This window comes from Rhinolophus sinicus, chromosome 1, assembly GCF_057876585.1.
Source record: "Rhinolophus sinicus isolate RSI-liver-muscle chromosome 1, RSI-T2T, whole genome shotgun sequence".
Taxonomy (NCBI): Eukaryota; Metazoa; Chordata; class Mammalia; order Chiroptera; family Rhinolophidae; genus Rhinolophus; species Rhinolophus sinicus.
This window is the reverse complement of record NC_142501.1, coordinates 86,693,698-86,713,331: the sequence shown is the minus strand read 5'-3', so window position 1 is coordinate 86,713,331 and position 19,634 is coordinate 86,693,698.

The window sequence follows — 19,634 nt, the reverse complement described above, 5'->3', positions numbered from 1 at the left end:
TGGGGTGCATAATGTTAGCCTAGCAGTTTGATAAGAAAACTTAGGCCCAGGGAGGTTAAGTGACTGGCTTAAAGTTGCATAGCCAATAAATGACAGAATTGCAGAACCAGGACCTAAATTGAGGTCTTTTAATTCCAAATTCTAGGTTTCTTTCTATTATACTACAGCAGTAAAAGTTCAGCCAACACCAGAATTAGAAATTCCTTAACTTCCTTTTAGCCTCTATAAAAATCACTTTATTGTTCTGTCTGTCTCTTTTACCTACACTGAACCTCTTGACAACAGCTTGATTCAGGAGAAATCTGAGATCTCAAACATTTCATAAAAGCAGAGTGTGATGAAACCATTAGTGTAGCTACTGAACTGACCCTTAGGGCAAAAAACGAAAAAAAAAGTTTATTTCCATAACTGTAAGAAGTTTTTCATTGCACGTATATCAACCAGGATGGTAGCACATCAGCTGACCATATCGCCCAGAAGTGTTTCCTCCTGATGAGGAGGAACTGAGGGTTACAGGTAGAGAGAGACGGAACCAGCAGGCAGAAGTGAGCAAACAGTGAACTGAAACACTGACAATCTCTCTATTTGAGAAGTGAATGTCAAAATCAAGGATGGCCAAGGAGAGGACCTGGTCTTCCCCTTGAACACAGACTAGAGCAAAGCTGTTCTTTTCCTGCTCCATGAATGGTTAAGGGGAAAAAGAACAACCATCGGCCTGGCTATTGACAAGCCAAGGAAATATGCTGGGTTTGACCAAGTGGTCTCTTAGCAAGGCAGTTGGTGGTGGGCACTGATTCTTTCCACTTCTCAGAGCCTCTAACCATTAGACCACACAGTTTCTCTAGCCCTTGAAGGTGACCTCAAGTTTCAATACTCCACAGAAGGCAGCGTGTAGAGCAGGGCTTCCCAAACTTTAGCCTGCATCAGAATCATGTGGAGGGCTTCATTTTTTAAAAAGATTTTTATTAAAAATGTAGCTAGCACACAATATTGTATTAGTTTCAGGGGTACACCATAGTTATTCAACATTTATATACCTAAAGAAGTGATCACTCAAAGTCCAGCAGCCATCTGACACCGTACTATGCTGTCACAATATTATTGACTATGTTCCCTATGCTGTGCATTACATCCCCATGGCTTACTTGTTTTACACCTGGAAATTTGAACCTCTAATTCCCCTTCACCTTTTTCCTCCCCTTTTAAAAATTTTCCATTACAGTTGACATTCAATATTATTTCATATTAATTTCAGGTGTACAGCACAGTGATCAGACATTTACATAATATAAGAAGTGATCCCCATGACTAGTTTAGTCCCACCTTGCAATATACATAGTTATTACCGTATTATTGACTGTATTCCCTATGATTTACTTTACAGCCCCATGACCATTTTGTAACTACCAATTTATACTTCTTAATCCATCCCTTTTTCACCCTGTCCCCCAACCCCCTCCCATCTATCACCCCAATAAATCTAGCACCCACCTGACACCATACGTATTTATCACAAAAGTATTGACTATAATCCTTATGCTAGACCCTACGTCCCCATGACTGCTTTTTTTTTTGGTGGGGGGAAGTTGAACAGGACTTTATTGGGGAACAGTGTGTACTTCCAGGACTTTTTCCAAGTCAAATTGTTGCCCTTTCAGTCTTAGTTGTAGAGGGCGCAGCTCAGCTCCAGGTTCAGTTGCTGTTGTTAGTTGCAGGGGGCGCAGCCCACCATTCCTCGAGGGAGTTTGAGTTGAACCGGCAACCTTGTGGTTGAGAGCCCGTGCTCCAACCAACTGAGCCATCTGGTACTAGCCCATGTGGGAATCGAACCAGCAGCCTTCAGCGTTAGGAGCATGGAGCTCTACCGCCTGAGCCACCCGGCTGGCCCCCCCATGACTACTTTGTAACAACCAATTTGTCCTTAATCCTTTTCCCTTTTTTACCCACTACCCAACTGCCTTCCCATCTGGCAACCATCAATATGTTTTCTGTATTTAGGAGTCTGTTTCTGTTTTGTTTGTTAATTTTATTCTTTAGATTCTACATATAAGCAAAATCACATTGCATCTGTCTTTTCTGTCTGATATACTCCACTCAGCACAATGCCCTCCATGTCCATCCATGCTGCTGCAGATGGCAAGGACACATTCCCTTCCATGGCTGAGCAATATTCCATTATATACCCAGTAATCCCACTTCCTGGTACTTATATGAAGAAACCCAACATGATACTTCGAGGGAACATGTGCATGTATATTTTCATTGCAGCATTGTTTACAATGGCCAAGATGTGGAGACAGCCTTCGTGTTTGTCAATGAAAGAATGGAGAAAGAGGAGGTGATATATATATATATATATATATATATATATATATAATGAAAGAATGGAGAAAGAGGAGGTGATATATATATATATATATATATATATATATATATATATATATATATATATAAAGAATGGAGAAAGAGGAGGTGACATATATATATATATATATATATATATATATATATATAATGAAAGAATGGAGAAAGAGGAGGTGATATATATATATATATATATATATATATATATATATATATATATTGAAAGAATGGAGAAAGAGGAGGTGATATATATCACCTCCTCTTTCTCCATTCTTTCATTGACAAACACGAAGGCTGTCTCCACATCTTGGCCATTGTAAACAATGCTGCAATGAAAATATACATGCACATGTTCCCTCGAAGTATCATGTTGGGTTTCTTCATATAAGTACCAGGAAGTGGGATTACTGGGTCCTTTTTTGACTCTTGTTATAGCCTTTGATTTAAAGTCTTTTTTGTCTGGTATAAGCATTGCTACCCCAGCTGTTTTTGTTTGTTTGTTTGTACTTTCATGAAATAACCTTTTCCATCCCTTTACCTTCAGTTTGTGTGTGTCTTTCGATCTGAAATGAATCTCTTGTAGGCAGTATATGTAAGGGTTTTGTTTTCTTATCTGTTAGCCACCCTATGGTTTTGATTGGAGCATTTAATCCACTTACATTGAAAGCAATTGCTGATAGATATATAGTTATGGCCATTTTATTATTCATATTTTTAATTTTTTTTCCCCATTTTAAAGAAGTTTCTCTAAGATTGCTTGTAATACTGGTTTGGTGGTGGTGAACTTCTTTAGCTTTTTCTTGTCTGGGAAGCTCTTTATCTGTCCTTCGATTCTAAATGATAGCCTTGCTGGGTAGAGTAATCTTGGTTGTAGGTTCTTGTTTTTCATCATATTGAATATTTTGTGCCAATCCCACTGACCTGCAAAGTTTCTGTTGAGAAATCAGCTGACAATCTTATGGGAGCTCTTGTATAAGTTACTAGTTGCTTTTCTCTTGCTGCTTTTAGAATCCTCTCTTTGTTTTTAACTTTTGTCATTCTAACTATAATGTGTCTTGGGTTCATCTTGTTTGGGACTCTCTGCACTTCCTGGGCTTGTATGTTTATTTCCTTCACCAGGTTAGGAAAGTTTTCAGTCATTATTTCTTCAAATATAGTCTCAATCCCTGGCTTTCTCTCTTCTCCTTCTGGTACTCCTATGATGCAAATGTTGTTAAGATTGATGTTGTCCCAGTGTCTTTTAAACTATCCTCAGTTTTTTGAATTCTTTTTTTCTGTTCTGATTGGGTGTTTCCTGCTACCTTGTCATCCGAATCTCTGGTTTGATTCTCTGCTTCATCTAGTCTGCTGGTGATTCCTTCTAGTGCATTCTTCATTTCAGTTATTGTATTCTTCACTTCTGATTGGTTCTTTTTTATGGTCTCCCCCTTTTTTTAAGGAGGGCACAGCTCACAGTGGCCCATGTGGGTATCGAACTGGCAACCTTGGTGTTATCAGCACCATGCTCTAACCAGCTGAGCTAACCGGCCACCCCTCTATGTCCCTTTTTATGCTTGCTATCTCTTTGTTGAAGTTGTCACTAAGTTCCTTGAGCATCTTTATAAAGTGTTGTGAACTCTGTATCTGGTAGGTTGCTTGCCTCCATTTTATTTAGTTCTTTTTTCTGGAGTTTTCTCCTGTTCTTTCATTTGTGATGTATTTCTTTGTTTCCTCATTTTGGCTGCCTCCCTGTGTCTGTTTCTATGAATTAGACAGGACTGCTGTGTCTCCCAGTCTTGCTTAGTGGCCTTATATAGTAGGTGTCCTGTGGGGCCCTGTGGCACAGTCTCCCTGGTCACCTGCTCATGGTGTTTCAAGAGTGTCCCTTGTGTGGGTTGTGTGTGCCCTCCTGCTATAGATGAGCCTTGATCACTGTTGGCATGTCAGTGGGTGATATTGACCCTCAGGTTGACTGGCTGTGGGGTTTGGCCACATCCACACCATATGGGCTGCTGTGCAGGTGTCTTACCTCACAGAGTGGGATTTGCCTCAGTGGGCTCTGGTGCCTGTTGAGACTGCCTTTTTGTGTGCTGCTTGTTGGGCTAATTGGATGTGCTCTGCTGTGGTCTGAAGCTAATCTTCAAGTATGTTGGTCCTGAGGCCTCTTGGGAGGGGCTCTGATACAGGCCCTGCTCATCCACTGCCTGTGACTGGCCAGGGACTACCTGGTAGGAGCAACAAAGTAATCCACACTTGGTCGCTGCCTGTACTGGACCTAGAGGCACGTGGGAGGTGCCACACTACAGACTGAGGACAGCTGCCACCACTACCAGGTCTGGAAAAAGCTAAGACATTCCGAGGCCTGCTGCCACCTGCCGGCTCCCTTAAGGTCCAGCCGCTGATTAAGCCTCCTGTGGTAAGCAAGTTGAGTGAGGCAGGGTCTCAGTGAGTCAGCAGGATGGGGCAGTGAGCTCACCAGGCCAATCAGATTCAGATTTGGCCTGTGGGGACAAGATGGCGCCCACTTCTGGCTACCTGGAGGAGGGCCCCACACAGGGAAAAATGAGGACTGTTGCCCTTAAGTTACACAACTCAGTTTCTCCCCATATGTCTCCGACGCCCCCACAGTCACTGTCCTTTGCTGCAGCCGAGGGTAAGTGCTGTGTGGACCCTTTAAGAGGATGCCTGGGATTTTTGCAGCCTTCTGTCCCACCTGGACCATCAGAATCCCCACCATTTTTCACAATCAGAAATTGCGGGGGCTCTTCTTCCTGGCACCAGTACTCTGGGCTGGGGAGCCTGGTGTGAGGGGCCTGAAATCCCTCGCTCCTTTGTGGGAACCTCTGTGGCTGAGATATCTCTTTTGATTTTCAACCATCACAAATGGGTGTGGGACCAGCCCGTTTTTCGTCTCCACCACTTCTACCAGTCTTGACGTGGTTTCTTTTTTATATCTTTAGTTATAAAACTTCTGTTCAGCTCGACTTCAGATGATTCTTCAGGCTGATTGTTCTATAATTTAGCTGTAATTTTGATGGGTTCACAGGATGAGGCAAGCACAGTGTTTATCTCCTCCTCCATCTTGGATCTCCTTAAAACAGAGATTGCTATACCCCTCACAGGAGCTTTAGATTCAGCAGGTCTGGGCCTATGAATTTGCAATCCTAACAGCTTCTCAGGTGGTGCTGATGCTGCTGGTCTGGAGACCATGCTTTGGGAACCGTTAGTCCAGAGGAAAAACAAGGACTTGGCAGTAGGCAGACATGGATTCTGGCCCCAGTTCTTCCACTTTCTGTGTGCCTCTGAGTAAACCACTTAACTTCTTTGAGCTTTGTCTTTCTCTTCTCACAGGGCAGATGATGACAGATAATGATAGAGAGGTTAGATGTATGGACTGTGTTCAATTCTGACCCTGCCACTAACCATCTCTGTGACCTTAGACAAAAGTCTTCACTTCTGAATCCCTGTTTCTTCACCTATAAAGTGGGGACAATTACAGTGTCTACCACATCAAGTTGCTGTGAGCAATGAGTGACTGAGATATGTAATACATTCATAGCAGTTCCTGGCACACGGTGGACAGTATGTAAACATTCACTATTATGATTTTTTGTAGTTGTTGTGTGAATTACATGAAATAAACCATGTAAAGTTCTTATGTCATGTCAGGCACAAAGAAAATACACAGTAAATATCGATTTCCTCAACCCTTAAACAAGGAAGTCAGACTTGTAAATGGTGATTGAAAAAACGTTGAAGTGGAGATCTTAGTAGAAGGGAATGGTGAAAAAAGCTAACAGTGTGAGGATTTTAGCTGTTAGTGAAGCAGCATGTGACAGATGCCACCTCATTGTAAACCTACTGGCTCTATGCCTGTAGGGCTTTCCTGTGAGCAAAAATTGGCAACTTGGAATCTTTAGCCAATTTGTGTCTGGTGGTCATAAGTGTGGGAAAGACTTGAGGAACTCCCAGCAGGATGTTGGATGGCCAGGAGAGAGCTGGAACCACCTAAGCATGACCCAGGGCACAAAGACCTCATCATCTAAGGCTGGCAGGACTCAGGTTGATTCATTTCCTTCATCCTTACCTGCCCACACAGCTTAAAGCTGCCCTAAAATTTCTGCAGAGCTGATTGCTGAGTGCTAAGGCAGCTGTGTCCATTTAACTTATGTTCTGGCCATATTCTCTTATAGTGGCCTGTGGATAAAGGGCAGGGTGGAATGTTAGGTTAGATAAAACTGTCCATCCATGTTGTATGCAGTGAAAATCTAGTGAGATGTGTTAGGACAAAACATTCAAATACATTTGGCAAAGGCTGCATAGTAATAACTCTCTCTTGGATATTTTTGATACCCAGTAGTATACTAAAGGCCCCGAGAAGTCCTGAAGTAAAGAAATAATGGGAAACTTTTTTCTTTTCAATAAATAGTACCTCTTAACATCTCACAGAATATGATGTGCCAAATGCTGGACCAGGCAGACATTTAAATGTCCAAACGTGGAACTATTTCAACACTGAGGAACTCTGACCTTTGGGGGGGAAATAGTTAGTTCCCAGCTGTTTTAGTTTATTGCGAGATCCACACTAAGCACTTGTCAAGGGCTGGCGCTCTGAGTAGGACCAATACCACCTGTTGATAAGACAAAGTTCTGCTTATTGTTTACTGCAGTAAGGTGGATAACCACCTAGACAGAGCTTGGGTCATGTCTCTGAAGGGAAAGGTCAAAGTCAGATTTTTATGGAGAACTGAAAGTTTGGTTTAAGGTGATCTTTCAGAAGATAGACTTGATTGGGTAAGGATAACGATACAACAGTTTAAGATTGGAAACAGCAAGAGAAGAATTTTGAAGTGAGGAATTTGAAGATCCTTTGGGTATTAACTATCTGTTGATGCTTCCTGTTGAAGAGGTGAAAGGGTCTTTTGGGGAAGTTCCTATAATGAACAATCAAGTTATTGGCCTGAGCAAGAGTCTCCTGGATTAGAAAAGGTATCATAATGAAGACAGAGAGTAGTAAAGTTCTGTGGAGGCAATGTAGAAAGCAAGTTGGGGAGCGGTTAGAGAGTTCCAATCTCCGGTTCCCAAGCTGTGTATGTGGGGTAGATGGATTCCATTCTCACCCTTAATTCTCGAACTTATCGCATGGATGTTTCATGCTCATCTAGTTTATTTTAGGTATTTCCTCCCATCGTGACTGCAACAGGATATAACCTGAGGATGTTGTGTCAGATTTTATAACTCATCATTGTTGAGTTATTATTGTGTGTCAATGCCAAGATCTCCACCCCGGCATGATCCCTCCGCCCCTACACACATACTTTGGTTGTATATTGTGTCAGTGCATGAAGATGAACTTCAGACCACTCAGAGCTGACAAACTTCTCTTCAGAATGATTGCATCTGGAGACATATTGATAGAAATTCTTTTGTTGGATTTCACTATATTTTAGAGAAAGGACAGATGACAACTTTGAAATGATGAGGGAGGCCTTTGTTTGTTTTCCGAGGACAGGCCCTCCTTGAAGTGGTAAATCTCTTGGTAATGACCATGATGAAGAATGCATTGATGTGGACTGCTTTCCATTTACTTAACAAGTTCACATGTCTAATGGATTTCTTATTTTACAAATACAAAATAAGAAGGGTTATTGATCACTGAAGTTTTATACTACGTTTCAGGAAAAAATGATGAATTCAGCCTCCACAGGATCAGAGTGCAAAATGAACCATAGATTGAGCGGATGGACATCTTTAATAATAATAAAAGTGTGTTAAATATGAGTGAAACATATGACCTCCAATTTATCCCAACTACCTGATATTGTTCAACTCACTCAGGCAATGTTTTCTAGGAAATTATTTTTATCTTTTCCACTGGTGAACTACTTTTATCTCTAGGTGTTTGATCTCATTTGGGGAAAAAAATTCTGGGCTAATGGCACAATGGTTTTGAAGCACAAAACTGCTGCTACCTTACACATTGCTTAACTTCTGTTAAGAGTTGATATGATTCTATTGCAAAAAAATAAAAAATAAAGATGATATGTGTAAGATCTTGGATAGTACAAATTCAATGTTAACTTTAATAACTAAATACTGGTTGAATGAAAGCAGGCCTAATTGTATAGATGGCAAGAACTACCCAGATTCATGAAAAATCTGAAATACAGACTATATTCTAAAGAAAAAAGACATACAGTGTGTATAAGTCAGTTCAATAACATACACTTATTGAAGTCCATGCGAAGGTAGCATTATGCTAGGTCTGGGGAATTCCCAAATCAGGAACAATCTCAGTCCCTGTCCTGGAGCTCATTGTTTAGGAGGGGAGACTGAGATGAACACATGAAAGTTAGAATATAGTCGGTGCTGTAACAGAGGGCAATATAAAATGCTGGGGGTCAGTAGAAGGATCTAGAAGTTTCTAGAAGGGATTAGCATTAGTTGTGTATTGCTGGATAATAATTTTCCCCAAAGTGGTGGCTTTGGACAATAAGCTTTTATTATCTCACATAGTTTTGGAGGGTCAAGAAACCTGGAGTGGCTTAGCAGGGTGGTTCAGTCTCAGGGTCTGTCATGAGGTTGCAGTCATGATGTTGGCCAGGGCTGCTGTCATCTGAAGGCTTGACTATGGGAGGATCCACTGTAAGATGACTCACTCACATGGCTGTTGGCAAGAGGCCTCAGTTCTCTGCCAGGGGAGTCTCTCCATAGGGTTACTCATAAGGTGGCAGCTAATCTATCTCAGAGTGAGGAATCTGAGTGAGAGACAGGCAAAAGCCACAGCATTTTATTCTATCACTTCCTCAGGAGTGATATTCTGTCACTTCCTCCATATTCCGTTGATCATACAGAACAACCCTGCCACAAGGTGGAACAAGACTATACAAGGGTGTCACTACCAGGAGGCAGGGACCATTGGGGGCCATCTTGAAGAGTGGCTCCACAGATACTCCCTAAATCTTGTAGAAGGGAATATGCTGACAAACTTATTTTAAGTAATTTTTAGTTAACTGGTGATCTTAACTGATAATTTTTAACTAGAATGGATATGTATATATAAAAGGAGAATAATAATAATAGCCAATATTTATTGAACTCTTTCTATACAGCAGGCACTGTCAAAGGAATTTCCATGTATCATCTCACTGAGAGAGAATAGAGCTTAGTGTTTAAACATCTGGATTCTAGAGCTACATGGACTTATTTTTTTTTTTTTTTTGCATATTGAGGGCAGATTACCTAACCACTCTGTGCCTCCGTTTTCTTATCTGTTGGCAAAAAGTATAGAATATTCCTCATAGGATTGTCTTGAGGGTAAAGTAAGCCCAGCCATCAGGCTCTCTTCTGATTGTTAGAACACTTAGGTCCAGAAACCCAGCTTTTCTCTTTCTTTCTTTCTTTCTTTCTTTCTTTCTTTCTTTCTTTCTTTCTTTCTTTCTTTCTTTCTTTCTTTCTTTCTTTCTTTCTTTCTTTCTTTCTTTCTTTCTTTCTTTCTTTCTTTTCTTCCTTCCTTCCTTCCTTCCTTCCTTCCTTCCTTCCTTCCTTCCTTCCTTCCTTCCTTCCTTCCTTCCTTTTTAATTTTTATTGGGGAATATTGGGGAACAGTGTTTCTCCAGGGCCCAGCAACTCCAAGTCATTGTCCTTCAATCTAGTTGTGGAGGGTGCAGCTCAGCTCCAAGTCCAGTTGCCGTTTTCAATCTTTAGTTGCAGGGGGGCACAGCCCACCATCCCATGTGGGAATCGAACCAACAATCTTATTGTTGAGAGCTTGTGCTCTAACCTACTGAGCCCTCTGGCCGCCCCCCTTCCCTTTCTTTATTTTTCACTCATGGGTGACTGCAGGGCATGGACACCACATTGGACTGACCCAGTGGGAAGCAAGGAAATCTCACTTCAGAGTGCGATGTCCTTCACAAAGCAGGCTGGTCGACTCCCATGAGGCCAGTCAACTAGGCTGTGTTTGAAGTTATCTCAGTCCACTGCTATGCTCACTCCTCCTAGAAAAATAAAGGGACGGGGGTCACCCCATGGACTATTGGGCAAATATCTGACTGCTCCCTAGGGGAGACATATTTACTCAGTGGCTTGGAACAACCCACACTTTTTCCACAGGACACTGAAAGCTGGCCAATAGGCCACTCCAGGGTATCCCTCTGGCCTCATGTCCTAATGACTGAGGACATTCTCTCTTCTTGGCCTTGGCATCCCTTGTAGTCCCATCTACTAGGCTCATCTGGTTTAATCTGGTTTATTCTAGCTCTTGTTGTTCTTGCCTCTTTAGCGTTGGTCAAAATGTCCCTGCAGGAACTCCCCACTCTATTTCCAGCTTCAGAAGATAGAAACCTTGGATCCAAGTGCTGGTTCCTCCTCAGCTAGGTCATCTGTGCTGAGTCTTCCCAGGCTCCCGAGGGCAGGCCATCTCATTCATGTATCACTGCCCTCAATTGTGACACCAGCTTTTCACAAATGAAATAACTAATAACCCCAGCCAAGTTTATCTGAATTTGTAAAGGTCTCTGGGAGTGTTTAATTTCCTTACCTTATGCACAGTTATTTAAAATTAAATGGTAAGGACTTATAATGGCAATGAGGGAAAAACTGTGTTCAGAATAGTGTCCCCTACTTCCTACCCTCCACTCTTCATTGGAAATGACATTGTTAAGTCTCCTTAAAATGTACAAGGGAAGCACCAAGTACTCACTAGGGATTAGTTTTGAAATGTGAACAGTATAAGAACTGCATTAGTAAAGTAGATGCTCATTAGCTGGTGGCTATCTGTTGGGTTCTCATATTTTCCTTTCCATGATGGATGGCCAGACTTGCCATGACCAAGATAAAGGACTTTCCTGAAGTTTAAGCAGCCTCCACCTTTGCCAGGACAGTTGTCACCCTTGGCCCCAGTTCCTGCTTGGCGGGTGGCATGTTGTCCACAGCTGGGGTAGGATGGGGGCTAGGAAGGCATCAGCAAGCTCCTGTTTCACATCTCCTAAGCCCCCTTCTTCCCTTTGTGGGAAGCTTTTCTCAAACTCTTCTCTATTCAGAAAAATCTGCTTAAAATCATTGAGTAGGCAGCCCCCTTCTCTGTCCCCACAGTGAAACAGCCATCCAGTCTAGCCACTCTTTATGGACTTTTTTCATAAATAAATGCAAGCATCTTCTCCACAAGAAGTGTACAAAGACATAGGAATGTATGTGCCTGTCCATCTTATTGCCTTAAGAACCAAACAGACTGAGGAAAAGACACTGTTCTGACATTTACACTGCTGGGAGTTAGGGGCAAGCTCAAGATAGGGGGCTTTGAAGTGGGACATCTTGGTTCCAGTTCTACCACTTAGAAGACGTACTATTCAGCCAACCTAAGCCTATTTTCTTCACCAGTAAAATATAAATAATGAGAGTGTTTACCTTATGGAAATGTTGTGAAGATTAGGGGACCATATAAAGCATCTAAGAAGTATCTGGCACATACAATCTCTCAATATTCCACTCATTATCATAATTATTAATAAAAAAATACACCTACACTCAAGCTTTCTTCTTGGGGGTTTGGGAAGATTTGACTGACGATATCTTACTGTATCTCCATGGCCATAGCTAATAATGTGGACACCATTTTATCCCACATTTTAGATGTGAAAACTAAGTCCAAATAGGTCAAATGATTCAACAAATTCTCTCATGTCAGAGCTGGGACTCTTATTCCTTCAAACTCCAACTGAGCAAGCTCAGGGTTCAGCATTAAATTATAATTACCTGTTGCAAGGGAGATGGGTATATAAAAAAACAAAGAAGAACAGTAACAAACCTATCACAGATTGTAATGAGCACTATAACAGAAATACATATAAATTATATTAGTATCTTAGATCAAAACCCAGTTACTTTGGGGGTAAGAAAGTGGTAGAGGAGAAAATGGAATAAAAAGTTAGGGAGGCTCTGAAGGTTAATTATCGGTCTTCTAGTGGACTTCTAGAAGAAGAGGTCACAAACTGCACTGCCTGCAGGCATGTTTTATTTGTCCTCCAAAATGTATAAAATTATTTTGTAAAACATTCATTTCTTGACTAAACATATTCTTTACTACTTAGATTTCAAGTGTTCTTTAGTCTAGCCTATATCTTTGTGATTATCACAGAGGAAAGAGAGTTGGAAATCCTATGGAGATTGTGGAGGTGTTGGCGCTGTCAACAACATAAGAAATGTCCAAACCTGTAGAAAAATTTAAAAAGAGTTTATTTGAACCAAAATTACAACATTGCTGGGAAGCACGATCCCAGATGCTTCAGTTTCTTTTATACATTTGGAATTAAGGAGGGAATGTAAGGAAGATTATATGAAGGTGGGAGAAAACAAGGTACAAGGTAGTTAACAAGATTATGTGTTCTCTTGAGGGTGGTTATGCCTCTGAGGGGTCAGAAAAGAGGATTACTCTGGTATTTCAAAGCGTGTTAACCTAGATGTACAAGAACAATTGGACAGGGCTGGTTTAAAAACTTTCACTAAAGAAGTTATAGGCCTGGGGTGTGACTACCCACCATGACCTGCCCAGTTAGGGATTTATGATCAGATCACCCTATGAGGGTACCTTTAGTCACTGACTTGTTTCACACTCTCTTTTCCATCCATGTGAGGAGCACGAGATTCTGTAGAGGCATTGTTACTATAGAGCCAATCTCTGGAGACAATCTATGCAACTCAATGATGAATAAATGAATACTCATTAAGAAAACATAATATGGTGGTCAAGAAATTGCCCCTGCCTTCTGTGTTAAAATGTAGTATACTTGTTAGTCTAGTCTGTTTTGTGTCATGACTATAAAACTTAATAACTCACAGTTTTCTCCATGCATGTAGGGTAAGCAGCCTCATGTGAGATAGCAAAGAATGAAGAAAAGTTCTAAATCCCAATTAGAGACATCGATATTTACACTAAACAAAATAGAGACCCCAAATAAAACCTCAAATCCCAGCTTTTCCCCCTAAAATTTATATACATAATGCAGGTTCACTGTAAGATAACAAATATATAGATATATAAAAATAAGAAAATTAAAACCATCTGTAATCCCACCTACTTTTGTTAAATTCTTCGAGATTATTTTCTAGACATAAATGTATTTTGTGTAAATTTTAAACTACAAAATAGGGTCATACTGTAATTTATTGTTTTGTAACTTGTTTTTTCCCCAATTAGTATATTGTATATATTGTGACTGGAAAGGGGCTATCTAGTAAATCTGACAAATCTCAGTGACTGAAAGTAATATGATCACAAATTCCTAACTGTGCAGGTCTTGGTGGGTACTCACATCTCAGGCCTGTAGCACGTAATCTTGTTAATGATCCTCTAAATCAATCATAGAGATTTCCCTGCCTTACCTTCATGTAATCTTCCTTACATTCCTTCCTTAATTTGAAATGTATAAAAGGAACTGCAAAACAGTCATTCCCTGGAGCATTTAAGACCCTGCTTCCCGGCATATTGTCAGTTTGGCTCAAATAATTCTCATAAAAATATTGTATAGCTTGGGACGTTCTTATTTCCATGTCATATCTTTTTTCATGAAATAGTATTTATGACTGCAAAATATCCCCTTTATGGATATCATCTAATTTATTTGTTCAATCTTGTATTGTTGGACTTTTCTTTGAAATTTTATTTTGCTAACATCACAATGAATATTTCTAATACTAAATTTTTCAGTTCATCTTTACTTTTTTAGAATAAATTAAAAAACAATATGGCCCTACAAATGGTATCCATAGATTCTTATTTTTTCAAAAGGAAAATATTTGCATATTTTTCAATATAAAAAGTAACATACATTTATTATTGCAGGTTTAAATAATATAAAATGGAATAAAAAGAAACATTAAAATTGCTCTTAATCCTCAAAATAATTATTGTTAAAAAGTTAGTAAACATTTTTTTAGGCTTTCAATGCATGTATACAAATATACATGTTTACAAAAATGAGATCTTACTTTTTGACCTTATTTTTTAACTTAACAGATAATGGAGTTTCCCCTCTCCTTAAATATTCTTTTACGGTATAATTTTTGACAGCTTCAGACTACTTGGTTGTGGAGGAGAAAAAACGTTTCCTCTACCCTCTTAGGCTCAATATTTGGGGGCTGGCAAACTAAACTGATCAAAGACAGATTAATAAGAGAAAAGGAAGATATTTGATTTGTGTATGAACATGGGAATTCACAGAAAAATGTGACTCAAGGAGGAGGTTAGAATTTGGGGATTCTATACCATTAGAAGAGGGAAAAAGACTATTCAGGAAGCTAAATGGATCCCGAGGAGAATAGATAGAAGACAGGATAGTGTAGTGACACTGTCTATGTAGGTGACTTCTTGTGCTGCTGCTGATCTCCAGTAATAGGAATTGATTTTTCCAGGTTTCCTTGAGGGCTTTTATGACAGTTGAATTCATTTGGGAAGCTCTGCCTTTAGGGAGAGTTCAGAAAAGACAACTCTTCACGGTGGTATATTCGGAATCCCTTCACCACGTCTGTATTACCCAAGTCAAACTCAGTTTCTGCCTCTGCCAAGGGGAACTGGCCCACTCACATTCTCGGTTAACAGGATGGGGCTCCCCTCCCCTCTTGCTCTTACTTTACCAGCCACCAGCCAATTGGTGGCAATCACTATGTTGAGAGGGTGCCTGGAACAAAATCTTACTCACACAGGAAAAAGCTGGACCAATCATGATCTCATTGTTAGATCTGGGCTGAGAAATCAGTAGAAAGTCAAACTGTTCACACTGGATTCACAGCTTAAAGATGCCTGAAGGAGAAACAAGAAGGAGAGCAGTTGCCTTGAAAGATCATAAATAGGTCAGTTGACATTATAGGGAAGCAGGATGTATGAGGTGTGATCACACAATATGGTGAATGTTTAAATTAAAAAAAATTATTACAGTAAAAGACACATTGCCATTAATCTCCTTCAAAAAACGCCCCCTCACTTCCAACACACTTATCCTTTCATTCTTGCCACTTTCTGAAGCAGTTCTGGAAGTCCTCTTTCGTGAGTGTCTGTAGTTGTGCTATCATGGCTGCCTCGATGTCCTGAATCGTATTGACAATGGGAAAGAGCCAGAAGGCACATGGTGCCAGATCCAGTGAATAAGGTGGATGAGGACACACTGTAATGATTTTATTTGTCAGAAATTGCCATATACCAGAAGCGATGTGTGACACGGGGTGTTGTCATGATGGAGGATGATTTACAGGACACTTTCAAACACACCTTCTCTCAACCAGCTTACACCCTACTGACTGCACTGAACAAGTTGAAACTTGTCACACACTGTTACTAAGGTTCAACACGCTGCTTCCTGTATTGAAGATCCCTGACTTTCTGTTGGATGACACTTGGCATCAGCATTTACCATATTTTGTGATCACATCAGAAAGGCTCCATGTCACACATCACTTCTGGTACGGCAATTTCTGTCAAATAAAAACATCATGGTGTGTCCTCATCCACCTTATTAACTGGATCTGGCACCCTGCAACTTTTGGCTCTTCTCCAAAGTCAAAATGTTTCAGGACATCGAGGCAGCCATGACAGCGCAACTAAAGATGCTCACGAAAGAGGACTTCCAGAGCTGCTTCAGAAAGTGGCAAGAGTGATGGGATAAGTGTGTTTGAAGCGAGGGGGAGTATTTTGAGGGGAATTAATGGCAATGTGTCGTTAACTGTAATAATTTTTTAAAATTTAGACATTCATTGTAATTTTTGATCACATTGTATGAATGAGATGTGCTCTGAGGTAGATACAAATATATAAATTAAAGAGTAGTGTTTTAGGGTAAAAATTTGGGAGTTAGATGAGAATTTGAATTTTGACACTTCTACTTAAATGGTGTATGATTTGCCCTGATTACTCTTCTGAACCATAGTTTTCTTATCAGTAATAGGAAATAATGTGGATAATAATGTGTCTGTTACTGAGTTGTAGGAAGAATTTATTGAGATAATATAGGTAAGATTCTTAGCATTGTCTCTGACATAGAAGCACTGAATTAATGTAATCATTATTATAGCCATTTTCTTCCAAATGTACCTTATATTTGATATTCTTCCTGTACTACATTTTGAATATCTGGCACTTAGTATATCAATTTATGAATATGTAATTAATGATTGTATGTTATGTTTCAGGAAGTTTTTGTATTGAAGTTTGAAATTTTTTTTTTTAATCAAAGTTCTGATGTAACCAAATCAATTTTGTAATTGACAACTTTCTTCTACCTTTAAGGGTAAAAGGAGATGCTCCCAAGACTGCTCATTTAATTTTGGGCTTATAAAACTTGAATTTCCTTTCCTGTAGTCCCTTGAAGTCTTGAACTCTCATAATAAAGAGGAGTATTAGCAGTAAAATACCAACTGACAAATGGTGGACTACGTTCTCACAGGATTTGAGGTTTCTCACCTTTTTCTCTCATAAAGGAAGTACCTAGAATTTTCTCCCTTGGAGGAATGGTGCAAAGGAGGGGAGGTGGTTTCAATTTTTAGTCATGTCAACTTTCTGCCTTGTCCCATCTCCTCCCTACCAGATAATTGAGGAGCACGTGGCATGTATAAATAGCTTCGTCTGAGAACATCCTCATATCTTTGCCCCTATCATCACTGAGCAGGGCCCATAACTGATGTTGCAATTAGAGTACCGATTTAGCTCTGAGAGACACATTGCAAATGTTCCGCTGAGGAGGATGGTATTTATATCAGTACTGACTGATGAAGACTTTGTCAACTGTACCTTTGGCAGATCATTCAATGGCATGCCCCTGGGTTAGTCGACTTCTCATTATAACCGATGATCCATGATGATGTGTTTTCAGAACTACTCATCTTACACAAGGTGCCACCATGTGAAACAGACCTATGAAAATACAGATAATAAGGAAAGACTCAATCCATAGTAGAGGCACGACAGAAGAGCTGTAGAGGTCAAGACATTTAGCAGCTTACTGAGGCACATTTGTATACAAACATGAATCTACACTTCTGTATTGTAGGTTTAATTGTCTATTTTGACATAACAGAAAGGAAATGAAAATGGATTAACTACTTACGTTTACCATAGAAAGATAGGGCAATTTGAAATTGTCTTTTTTCATTTCTTAGATGTTATGAGCCATAAACCATAACATAATCTCAGGTCAAATGAATAACAGGACCAGGAATTCTAGGATTATTTGATTTGAGTTACAAGTGAATGAGTCTCTACTTATTTATTATCTATTTATCTATCATCTCTCTAGCTTTCCTATGTGAAAAATGAGTGGTGGAAACCCAGATAGGGAGTTGGAGTCAGTCTTCCTAACTTTCTCCTTAATGGCTGGAAGGTGGGATGTTACAGTGTGCTTCTTACAAAAGTCCTCCTTTCCTTTTCTGATTCGTACTGATCCTTCAAGGCCCAGGCAAAAGTCCCACCTCCCAATTCAGTGACTGTGGGGACAGAGTCCCAGAGAGCAGTTTCCAGGCTCTCGGCCTCACGTGGAAAGGAGCTGGCTCGGTTATTAGATGGCCATCAGCTGTAATCAGATGTCCATCCGCTGTGGCTGTGTGGCCATCAGCTGTTACTGGTTAGCCATTAGCCACTAATATAACTGCCGTGGCAATGCTAGGGGGGTTGGTTGGCAGAGAAGCAGATGGCAGATTGCGCATCGTGTGGCGCCATCTTCCTGTGTCCCCAACCCAGCCACCAGCGAGACTATAGTGGTATGAAACCCCCCATCCATGGCTCCATTGGTGTTCCTTTTTTGCCTTGTCATATCCTGCGTTCTTATGCAGGGAGCGGGACCAGAGACCCCGCATGACAGTGACATTCATGAAGTGCCCACCATTTGCTTTTCTTCTCTGATCCCCAAGGGAGCGTACTACTACTTTTCTTTGAAGTGATACTGCAAAGACGAACAAAACTTGCCTCTGGGGAGTTCACAGTCTCATTGGACAGTGAACAGATGATCTATTCAATAGCACCGTATGGTAACTATAAAAGTGGAAGCTGCAAGTTTGGATGGAGGCAGTGAATGAATGTGAGGATACACATGTTCTCCCAAAATAGGAAGAGCAGGGAAGAGGGGAGTGAAAGGTGAGCTAGAAGAGAGAAGATGAAGAATAGCCACGTGCCAAGAATGAAGGTCAGGGATAAGGTGGAGGCCTGAAGAAGGGAGTTAGGGAATCGTTACTGAGGGTATAGGAAAGGAGTCAATTCATAAAGAGTTAAAGCCGTGAGTCTCAACCTGGTGCACAACAGAATACCTATATTTTAAAAACACCAATGTTTGCTTCCCACTCCAGGGTTTCTGATTTACTTGATCTGGTAGATGGGGTTCAGCCACTGCTGTTTTTAGAAAGCTCCCAAGTAATTCCAATGTGAGCTGGGGTGGAGAAACACTGAAAGTAATTGCTGAATAGAGCTGAGGGGCTCATGCCCATCCTGCCTGAGTAAATTTCTCATTATTACCCTCATAATCATTCACTTATTCATTCCAAAATATTTATTGTGTCAGTTACCTCACCAGACAGTGCAAAAGTCATAGCAGTGCATTGATTACTATTTCCCTTCCATTTTGGCATTCATGTTGTGGATTAAATCCTTTTCAGAAATATAATAAAAGTCAAGATATTTGAGCACTTACTATGTATTATTGAAACTTTACAATGTCTGTGTGTGGTAGGCATTGTCCTTTTTATGTCCCACATCTTACAGATGAGGAAAATGAGGCACAGAGGAGTGAAGCAACTTGCCCAAGGTCACACAGCTAGTAGCTGGCAGAGCTGAGAGGCTCCAGAGTTGTGTTCTTAACCACAAAGGAGTACGCTCTGTTGCCCCTACCTCCACACTGAGCCCAAAGCTAGTGCTTCCTAAATATATCTTGACCCCTCAGAAATACTGATAGCCAGATATCTTTAAAGGGATAGAGGGTAGCTTGTTTGAAATGAATGCATTTCATTGGCCAGTATGCACTTTCCCCAAAAAGTGGGAAACAACATGGCCACATCTTATTGCAGGTGAGGCTGAGAAATGCAGTTTGTGTGTACAGGAGGGAAGGGAAGAAGGATGAGTGAACAACTAGGCCGTCTTTGATGCAGTCTTCTCTGATGAAATACAAGTTTTAAATGTAATGTAGTCAGATGTGTCCCTTTTTTTCTTTATATGTATTTAGTGTCTTATTTAAAAATACTTTTTTTCTTGTAAGGACATAAAGATATTGTGGTATATTCTTTTCTAAAAAATTTCAAGTTTTAAGTCTTTAATCTAC